The sequence below is a fragment of the Takifugu flavidus genome, chromosome 4, assembly GCF_003711565.1.
Source record: "Takifugu flavidus isolate HTHZ2018 chromosome 4, ASM371156v2, whole genome shotgun sequence".
Classification (NCBI taxonomy): Eukaryota; Metazoa; Chordata; class Actinopteri; order Tetraodontiformes; family Tetraodontidae; genus Takifugu; species Takifugu flavidus.
Genome location: NC_079523.1, coordinates 18,458,050 through 18,468,856, shown reverse-complemented (window position 1 = coordinate 18,468,856; position 10,807 = coordinate 18,458,050). Strand labels below are relative to the sequence as shown.

Here is a 10,807-nt window from a genome sequence, read left to right as displayed (position 1 = left end):
CACACAGACACACACACACACACACACAGCTTTACGCATGGTACCACACTTTATCTTTTACTGGCCTAAGATTCCTTTGATCACATTTATCAGGTGTGATTTGAAAAATGGGTGGAACTGTTTTATCAGTGTCTAATAAAAATGAGAAAATTAATAGACATTTTTCCTTTATGTCAGCTCAACATGCAGAAGCAATTTGCCTTTTTCCCTGGGAAACTTCGGGTCGTGTTCCGCAAGGGGCCTCTTGGGTTTCTCCTCCAGGAGCCATCTGATGAAGCCAAACGGGTGAGTTCCACTCCTCAGGACAAGTCTGCGGCCATGAGGGAGGACCTCGTACGGCAGAACGCTTTGGCCGTCATCCGACAAAGAGGGGGGGATCCCTCAGATAAGATGGAGGTGCTGGGAGACTATGTCCTGCAGTTTGGTAAATATAAAGGGAAGTCATTCAGATGGCTTTTGCAGAATGACGTAGGATCCACCGTGTATCTGATCAAGAACGTGCAGAGCGAGGAGGCAGCAGGTCTCTGTATGGCTGACAGCCACAGTAAGGACAGCCTCCAGTCATTTGTGAGTTATGCCCTCAGTTTCCAAGAAATCCAGGCTCTCCTCACTTATGAGGCCGGAAGAGGGGATGGAGCGACTGCCTCATCTGAAGACGACCAGCTGGTTGGATTTGGTGCCCGAGCCAAGAGCAGGTGGAAGGAGATCTGGGACAGCAGAGGTGATGGCTATGCTGATTTTGTCACAGGCAGGCGCTGCGTTCCAGGTACACGAATGTCCAGGTTGCAGCAGAACCTGCTGAAGAGGCAGCAGCCCACCACATCTTCCACACCTGCTGAGCATCCCATGAAGGCCCCAGCTGAGCCCCTGGGTATGCTCATTCCTTCATGTGACAAGTTCAGCTTTGGGAAAAGGTTTTTTTCTTTTCTACTAATAACCTGTAGCCGGTATTTTTGTCTTTAACACAGCCATGGAGGAGGACGTGGAGATGGAAAGGGAGATGCTGAGCATCCATAACTCTGATCTGCAAGTCCAGAGCTGTAATACACCGTTACCACATTTATTTCATGTCAGACAAACAAAGTCCATGCCGTATCTGATTTCTGTTGTTTTTCTTTTCATCTGTGTGCAGATGCTATGCTAGTAGCAGCAGCCGCCCTGCCGAGAGTGCCACCAGGAGCAAAGACAGGTTTCTGAAAAATAGGTTTCAGAGCTGGAGTTCCGTTCCTTTCCATGAAGAATTCCTCTCCAAATCTGAAACTTATCTTATTATTTTTGTGTTCTTGATGTTCCGGCCGAGTTCCTTAATATTACTCTTCATATGTTGGTGTGATAATAACCGTCGTGAGGACTATGAATTGATCCGTGCAATGATGAACTGATATTGACTATGAGGAGGAGGGTAAGTGTTTGTTTTTGTTCTCTTTGCATGCTTCGTTGAAAAACAGTTTCCTTTTCTTTTTATTTAGGGCTGATGAACAACCTGATGTCTCTGTAATGTACAGCTGACTGTTCTTTCCATGTTGTCATCAGGTGAAGTGACTGTAATTTCTTAATAGCAAGTCTGCACTTGTTTTCAGGACCTGACTCTTGCACGGCACAGACCTCTGACGGCAGAGTGCCTCCTTTGACGGACTCTACCCAGACCAAAAGAGTGGTATGTTAAACCATGTACATTTCCCCCATTCCGTGGGTGTTGAACAATAATAAAGTGTCCCGGGGTGATTCAAATTGACACGATTCTTTGTCACTGACATGGAAAAAATCTGACGTGTGAGCTCTGGAATGAAACCAAGTGTCCGAGGCGCGTGTTTGTTTCCTTGTATCGTGTGTTTATATCATGTGAGGGCGGGGGCACTGAAATTGTCTCTTCAGTAATGATAACTTTATGTTGTTCAACTGTCTTCTTTACTTTATCCTAGTTCCCATAGCTCCTGTTCCCATGCCTGTCCCTGACCACGACATGAGCAGTGGATCTGCTCACACACATCAAAAGCTGTGGATGAGGACGGAGCTTCAACAACTTGGGTTGTGGCCTGGGTCCCGACCAGTGCATAACCCTGGGAACGCAATTTCTCTTTGGCGTCTTCCTCCTCAGCCGGAGCTACTGGACATGGTGGCTGAGCTCCCGTCCCCCAACTTTTTTCAGCTCCATCCATTTTTCATTTGGAAGCCAGAGAGCCACATCATGGTCAGGTTGAGGAACAATGACATCCTGCCGTGCCTCCATAGCTGTCCTCGTCCTCAGGTGGTCTCTGCAGGCGTGGGCAGACCTCGAGTGATCGTCAGCGTCCGTGGCCAGTATTTGATCTTTTCCTCCTCGCGACTCTGCTGCAAGGCCTGTCGCAGGAACTGGTCCTGACAACCCTCCATGGGTGGAGAAGCTGCCCGTGCGCTTTACTAACCTTTTGCCTGCATTCCTGACTTACAAGAAGGCTGTGTGCAAGTCGGTAATGGATGAACTGCGGCGTTCTGGCAAGTCACCGACCGATATGGCGAACCAGGTGAATGAGCTCATGCACCTCAAGTATGAACGAGCTCACCTGGCATATCTGCACGCCGTACAGAACGTCAGGGAGGGCACGAGTGGGGCGTGGGAGTAACACAGAGACCATGGGGGCCATACGAGAGGATGGAAGATCGGCCACGTGCTTTCGGGCCATACGAGGACCAAGAAGGTTGGGGTGGGGTGTCTGTGTCCGGATTCTACCTGACTGACTGCCTGCTGGATGAGTTCAAGCGTCAACAGCCGTCTCTGACCAAGCTCCTCCAGGGCACGTTGGGGCAGGTTTCAGGTCGGACCCACGAGGAAGATGGCGAGGAAGGTGACACTGGCATCTGGAGCCATGTCCAGTTTGGCAGTGATGAATGAGAACTGGCTCATTGTGTCCTGGGTGATGGTTCAGGCTGAGACAGAAAGGTCCCTGCATCCGATGTAGCAAGGAATGGCCCAGAGGTACAGCCACGCTGGGGTGGGAAAGGCCGGCTACCACTGGATGGACAGGTGAGATCAGCCATCTTCTTTGTTTGCCGTCATTCAAACTGAAAAATGCTCCATGCTAACCCTAACCCTATCCATGCTGAAGACGTGGCGCGTTCAGAGGGTTCACATCCTCCGTGGTTGCCTCAGTGACCCAGAACTGTCTGAGGGGATAATGGACAGGGACGGAGGGACCCTTCAGCTAAACCACGTAGCGGGCGAAGGTGCCAAAGTCCCCGTCTGGATCCCTGTCCGTGGTACATCTCAGCAGGAGGGCTACCATTTCCAGCAGGCCCAGTGGGTCACGGGTACGCAGGTCTCCCCTGAACTGTTCCAGGCCCAGGCCATGACCGGCGTTGTGCGGTGGAACTTTCAGCGACCGGTAGACATGAAGAAGCCCGGCGCCGTCCTCCCTGCTGTCTTTGACCCTGCCTCAATGTGGGAGTTGAACTCTGCTTCCATGGCAGTGACGGGACAAGACAAGTGCCCTGCGTTCACCTCTCTGACAGAGACACTGGAGAAAGGTTTGGGCTGGAGTCCAGAGAACCGGGCTGCCCTCCGCTCCCTCTGGACTGGGACAAACACAAAATGCAGAAGAGGGATCCGCCTTCGGCTCTTGTGCCCCCTCCCGCTCCAGACGAATGCTCCTGGGGCAACACCTTCCTCCAGCTGGGCAACAGCGACTGCTGTGCCGTCGCTTCCCCTTCCCCCTGCGCCACTGTCAGCTTCCATCTCTCTGCTGCTGGACGTGTAAAGGAGATTCCAGCAGAGGATGACCAGGATCCTGAAAGATCAGTGGGCGGGTCAACCATAATCGGGTTTTTCAGAGCGGCATGTTGGAATTAAGGCCTTCGAATGATTGAAAATAAATAGATTTAGTTAGGTTGTGGTCAGTGTATCTCAATCTTTTGATGTGTTAAATATTACACTTTCTGTTATTAAGGGATGGATATTAATGTGTTTTCTCAATAGCCCATATCGCGATAATATGAGTTACTAAGGATGCATTATTGCTTTGTTTGTGTTCCAGACGTCTCTGGAGCTTTGCCCCTGCCGCTGAAGTCCTCGCCGAGGAGCGCCCGCACTGGACCCATGAAGACTGGTGGTGGAGTGTTTGTCTTGGACCACACACGCTGGACTCTTCCCATGAAAGACGCTATTGATAGTTTGCTGCAGTATCATCATGGGGACAAGGACATCCTGAGGCTTGTGGATCCAGACTACGCAGACATGGTCCATCGGTCTGCGGCCGATCCGAACAGCTTGCTCCGCCCCACAACCAGGTTTCACATATCCCGCTATGTGAAGCATCTGGCAAAGCTGTTGAACACCAGTTCTTCTCTGAACACCAGCCCAGAGAAGCTCCTGAGACTCAACAGCTGTGTACTCACTCCTGACAGAGGGGAGCAAAACAACCAGCGTTCCTGTAGTCACCATGGAGACGGCTGTTGTCACTCCTCCCACAGCCGCCCTGCCCACGCCTCTGACGCAGGACTCCATTGAAAAAATTGTGCAGGGCATTCTAGAGATGGAGCAGCAGCAGCAGCGACCAGAGCAGAAGATGAGACAGACGAAACCCTGTCTGGCCTGTGGACAGCCCAAGTCTCCGTATGGGACGGGTGGATCTTCCATCCACTTTTTCTATCAGCAGGGTCCTGTTCGCTACTTCTACTGCTCAAGGAAGGTGCATCAGACTTATGCTGCTGCTGAGGGACTCTCTGACCCCAGAATGCCCTTTGAACAATTTGCCCGCCGCGTCAGAGTTTTTCCAGAGGGAGCTGGAGGCCACCAAAAAGCGTGTGGAGGACAAAGCTCAGAGACAGATCGGCTGTGTTTAGCTTCATGATGGCGTCTCAGATGATATTCTTTCATTACCCCACCCTTTCTCCACACAGAAGACACCCAGGTTTCCCAGCTGCCTCCGTGAACATGTGCTCCCACTCCCACCTTGTTTGAACCCCCGGTTCTCAGTGTCCACCTTCCTTTTGCCATTTTATGGGGATCTGAAAGTTAACTTTTGCTGTTATGCTAATGACTACTGATAAATAATGAAATGAAGCCACCTCCCGCTCAGACTGTCACCGTTGCATTGTGGGAAATGTAGTATTGGCCTGTGTAAAACATCTGCGGCCTGTGGGCCGGTTCTAATAATAAATCAATATCATCCCGGGGCCATAGAAAACCCTCGACCTTGACTCTGACATATGAGCTTTAAATGATTTCTTTTGACTCCCATTTATTTGGCTGTTTGGATATCATCTTTGCTAGTGTGTGTGCACGCTACGCTCTATGGAACTGGCATAAAGGATGTTAAAATTAGTCTAAATTAGTCTAAATTAAATAAAAATTCATCCATTCATCATTCCCAACAGGCGGTGTGTGATTAGAAACTCTTTCTGAACTCTGGTGCTCTGAAACATCTCCGCTTCCATTTTCAGCTGTTTTTATTCTCAATAACATCAAATCATCCATCCATCCAAATCGTGGTCCTGTTGGACCACCAAAGGACAAACACTTTCCATTTAGCACGGACAAAAAAACCCAAATCCTGTTTAGCAATGAAGCTGTGGGGAGAGTTTGAGGAGCGTTTCTGAGGAACACGCTGCCATATTGGGTCCAAGCTGCTGGGGTTTTTGTTGTTTCCAGGTGAATCGGTGGGCAGCGGCGTTACCGCCTGTCTCTGCCCCCCCCCCTCTCTCCCCGTGGTCGTGGTCACGCCGGGCATCTTTACTGGTCCCGTTTTAAACAGGTTCTGTTGGGAACAGGTGTTCTCCAGAACTGTATTCCAGGCTGCTGTGCTGAAGGGCTGTTTTCAGTAGCAATAGAGCCAGAGGTGCCTGCTCCATATGAACCCCCCCAGGCCGTGCTTTCCTCCTGGCTGAGCCATAATCAGCTCTGGATGGACTGGTTCACGCTTGGACTGAGTCAAGATTTGATAGCTTGACTGATTCTTACAGTTTTGGATCAAACCCCCATCTGCTGATTCCAGGAGATCTTTAAAGGATCTCAGAGCTTCAGATTTATGAAGCCTGCTCAGCCCCCGGCAGCGCTGATGAAACCATTTCATTCCTTCAAAAAAGCAGAACATGAAGCTCCAGAAAAGGTTTTTGGATCAAGTTTCCAACAGAACGAGGACAAGTGGGTAAAAGCGCCACTTTAAAGCCTCCAGGCCTCAGAAAACATCCACCTTTAGGATGCCTGACTTTAGAGGATCGTCGGTTCGCTCCGAGCACAAGAACAAACATGTTTAACCTCAGTCCAAGAACATCTGACCTGAAATGATCAAAAACCTTCAGCGTAAAAAGATGGTGGAGAGAAAGCTGCTGGGAGGTTCTCAGAAGAGAAGTGGCATTAAAGCCAGCTGGAAGAGTCCAGCCTGCTTCCTGCTCCTCCAAACCGTCTCCACACCAACACTGAGGAACACGGGCTTCTGTTCTTCCTTCTTCTCTTCTGACTATTGTGTGTTTGATGAATGCAGCATCACACTCACTGCCCCCCCCCCCCCCCCCCCTTTACACTGCTCCTGGTTTCACAATGCTCCTCAGACAGATGCAACCAGAGACACTGATGCCGTCAGACAATAAACCTGAGTGTTGTTGTGTCCGGTTATTAACATGTTCCATGCTTTTCCTTCTGCAACAGTTCATCACACCTGCTCAGGGAAACCTCGGTGTAAAGGAGGTGAAGCCGTGCCTCAGTGACTCTACTTTGCTGTTTTAGAAACTAACAGTTATTAGATGAATATACAGTGTGCACGTACGCGCACACGTGTGTATAAACACTTAATACACGCGTGTGCGTGGATGTAGACTTTTTGTACTTTGGGTTCATATACTTTTTAGTATTTTGCAGATACGTGTCTGTATATAAACCAGATCCTCCTGTAATAAAGAACTAAAGGCTGACTGTTGTCACGTGACCTGTCTCCGTCTGTGTCCGATGATGGAACCTGCCTGGAACATCTGGTCCAGAAAAAGCAAAACAGCTCACAGAACTGGTCCAGTTTAGACCCAAAAATGACAATAATAATGAAAATGTGTGACGCAGTAGAACAATGGACGAACTTTCTATTGGTCATTGACAGTTTCAGTCATTTTCATCAGAATTCATCAAAAATATTCAAACCACAAACTACACACAGAACCGCAAAGTTTAGAGCTTAAAGGGAGCGACAGGTGAAGATTTAAAGCTCAACGCAGCTGAAGAAGTTCCAAAAAGGAGAAATATCATGTGGTGCTTTACCGCCACCCGGTGGACACGCGTGGAACTGCAGACAATAGTTAAACGCGCTCCGACACATTCTGACCTCTGCTGCTCCTCCTGGACTCCAGGGCTGCAGAAATATGCTGCTTTTACAAGTCTTTCAAATCTGTCAAGCATCATAAATCTTATTTATTTTACTAAGTTCAGTTTTGATTTAAAATGCAAAAACATATTTATGGCATTAAAAAGCAAAACAACTTTTAATCTTGAACCCCTCCAGAATGCTTTTATAGTAGTGGAATATTAATCAACAGCCATAAAGTTGTTCATTAACAGCGGAAAAAGGAAAGGTAAAAGTATTCCGTTCAGACTGAGCAGGAGACTGAAGACCGACAAGGTGAGTGGAAACGAAGAGCATTATTGAAAAGAATTGACAGTTGTGTTTGGAGATAAAATCAAGATTTGAAAACAGTTTTGTGACTATTGAAGAGCTGCATAGAGCTGAAGAATTCTTGGCTTAAGAAAATTCAACAAGGCTTCATATTTAGTTTTAGCACAAAACATCGTTATACATTATAAATGAATCGGTCTTATTTAACTTTCTTATAGTCTGGCTTTAGTTTAGTTGAATAGTCTTTCTAAGTGAAGTTTAGTTTACTTTTCTGCTCTTTGCTACTGATCCTAAAAGAACTTTAAACCCTCCCAGAATGCTTTTATGGTAGTAATATATACTCCATAAAGCTGTGATTAGGTTGTAAAAGTTAAAGGGAACTTCTCTTCAGACGAAGCAGAAGAGCGACAAGCTGAGTGTAAAGTGAGTATTATGCTGTTAACGTTGTTAGAGAGTCTTAACAGGTATTAACACATTTTAAAACTTTTTTGTGACAGGTGAAAAGCTCTTAGAGTTATTAGAGCTGTTCACAGTCCAGTTACAGCTGGATATTTTGGTATTACCTGTCAAACAACATCTAATCGTGTGCAAGTTAGCATCTCTCAGCCGGACCAATTTAAGACAATAACTAAATAACTAAATCCACACAGGATCACAGGACACCAACAGGATTTTGGGTTCATGTTGCACGTTTTCTCACAGTGGTTTATTGTTCTATGTTGTGGAACCACTGTGAAAGAAATGCAGGAGTGGGTGTCATTTCTTTCATCTATTTTAAATAGAGCAGTGATCTTTGAGGACTTGGATCATAGAAATAATTGAAGAGGGGAACAAATGAGGGAAGTTAAAAAGTCCTGACTAGTATGTTTATGTAGCACCAGATAATTTAGTGGCTGAGCTGAAGACAGTCCTTTCACCATGTTGGCCTGTGGAAAACCAGTGTTGTGGGCCGATGGACCAGCGTCCCCGTCGTTGCCGGACCACCGTTGGCCACCAGTTGGGTTTTGGGATCAAAGTGGGGGCGTTTCCTGTATCCGGTTCTCCTCACGGATCCATGACTACAACATGTTGCTGCAAGTGCAGAGACGTTTGCTCTGGAAGAAGTCTGTGTAAATTCTCAGTCATCCAGGTCATTGTATCCAAGGTAGTTTTCTCTGTCAACTGGACTGAGTTTCTTCTCTTGAAGACGTTTCGCCTTCTATCCAGAAGGCTTCTTCAGTTCTGAAATCGCTTGGGAGAGAGCTTGAAAATATATAGCCCCTGTGGACCATTTGCATGCTAATGATCGGGTGGTCACCTGAGAGTCGTTAGCAGGGTCGTTGGTCGGGTCGTTCACCTAGTTTCTGTTGAGGTGTCTCCCCTTTGTCTGCTGGGTCACATGGTGATGAGTCACTGGGTCTCCTGGAATGGTGTGAATGTTTGTTTTGCTGTTGGAAGGAGTGGAGGACTGCATTGTATGTGGGTGATAGGAAGTGCCTCAGGCCACCACCTCTGTTCAAGGATGGTTTCTCCAATTTAACATGGATATAGCTTCCTTAACCCCCCTTTCAAACCAGCGGTCTTCTCTGGCCAGTATATTGTAATGTTGTCTATGCTGTACAGTGGCCAGGAGGAATGCAAGGAACTGTACATTGGGGAAACCAAACAACCTCTCCACAGAAGAATGGCACAACCACAGACGTTGCACTCTTCGGGTCAGGATTCAGCAGTCCACTTACACTTAAAGGAGAGTGGGCACTCCTTCGAGGACAGCCAAGTAAGGATACTGGCCAGAGAAGACCGCTGGTTTGAAAGGGGGGTTAAGAAGCTATCCATGTTAAATGGGAGAGAAACCATCCTTGAACAGGGTGGTGGCCTGAGGCACTTCCTATCACCCACATACAATGCAGTCCTCCACTCCTTCCAACAGCAAAACAAAACATTCACACCATTCCAGGAGACCCAGTGACTCATCACCATGGACCCAGCAGACAAAGGGGAGACACCTCAACAGAAACTAGGTGAACGACCCGACAACGACCCTGCTAACGACTCTCAGGTGACCACCCGGATCATGAGCATGCAAATGGTCCAACAGGGGCTATATATTTTCAAGCTCTCTCCCAAGCGATTTCAGAACTGAAGAAGCCCTCTGGAAAAACTTTAGAGCACATTCAGTGCTGCAGGATGAGGGGCTGAAAAGGTGCCAGTTCTTTTCTCACTGCAGGGAACAGTTAAAAAAGCAGCTTAAACTCTGAAAACATGAAAATGATACAGAGACATCATTGATTTATTGATTCAGTTGTTATCCAGAATGGATTAGAAATGTTCCTGTTTGATAAAAATGCAGTGAATTGGGATTATTTAACTCCAACCTCTCCAGATTATTTACCTTCATCACAGTCTCATCACTATTCTGATGTTTCCTCAGGATGGACGAGGACAGAGCAGAGTCCACAGGCCCAGCTGGGTGTCCCTGAAGAGTGACATGTCCAAAGATAGACCAATAAACTTCAGAAGTTCAGAGGAAATGTAAGAAAACTAAGCGTGATGATGTGTTTGTGTGGCAGCTGTTAGTCACATTAACAGCAGCAGGTTGTGAGTTTATTATTGGAGATGTTTAACACTTAAACCTCAGACACTCATATAGTTACAGACTTAATGTGAATATTGTTGATTAGAAACAAGAATCAGGTTTAAACTGAAAGATGAATTCAGACATAAATGCTGGAACAATATTGAGTCTTGATCAGGTTCTTTCATCCTATAAATCAAAGGACTAATAGAGATGTGGTTTCATAGTGAGAGGGGGGAGCACATCCTATCAAACTGGGACCAGTCAGCTCCACCAGGAGAGTCCTCTTGTTCACAATCTGGAAGCAGATCTGGAGATGCTGAAATGAAGCCCAAACAAAGTAAAACTGTTCAATATGAGATTTAATTTGTGATGTCATGAATTTGTAGTTGTGTTGATGATTTATTATAGATGGAAATCATTGGTTTACTTATGTTCAGGAAGTGATCTGCAGGAGGTGATAGAAGGTCATAAGATGAGTCTGAAGAGAAGATGTGAACATGTGACTGAAGGAACTCATGAAGCAGGAAGTGGAACCCTGCTGAACAAGATCTACACTGAGCTCTACATCACTGAGGGACAAAGTGAGGAGGTGGACACACAACATGAGGTGAGACAGCTTGAGAGAACCCCCAGAAGAACATCCAGGACACTCCAATCAAGTGCCAGGACATCTTCA

The 10,807-nt window shown here is 47.1% G+C and overlaps 2 protein-coding genes, 1 long non-coding RNA gene and 1 pseudogene across 27 annotated transcripts in view; 2 read left to right on the top strand and 2 right to left on the bottom strand.

The window, feature by feature from the left end:
* Positions 1-7,182, bottom strand: part of LOC130523612 (uncharacterized) — a 90,428-nt gene extending 83,246 nt beyond the window's left edge. The window contains exon 1 of the long non-coding RNA XR_008949928.1: positions 7,116-7,182. This is a non-coding gene — a long non-coding RNA (uncharacterized LOC130523612). The remainder of the gene's footprint in view (positions 1-7,115) is intronic.
* The window catches only part of LOC130523562 (NACHT, LRR and PYD domains-containing protein 12-like), a 669,815-nt gene that overhangs the window by 194,887 nt on the left and 464,121 nt on the right, over positions 1-10,807 (bottom strand). The gene's annotated exons all lie outside the window — the stretch shown is intronic.
* LOC130523563 (NACHT, LRR and PYD domains-containing protein 12-like) overlaps positions 1-10,807 on the top strand; it is a 401,914-nt pseudogene that overhangs the window by 258,124 nt on the left and 132,983 nt on the right.
* Positions 1-10,807, top strand: part of LOC130523568 (protein NLRC3-like) — a 59,840-nt gene that overhangs the window by 46,157 nt on the left and 2,876 nt on the right. The window lies entirely within an intron of this gene.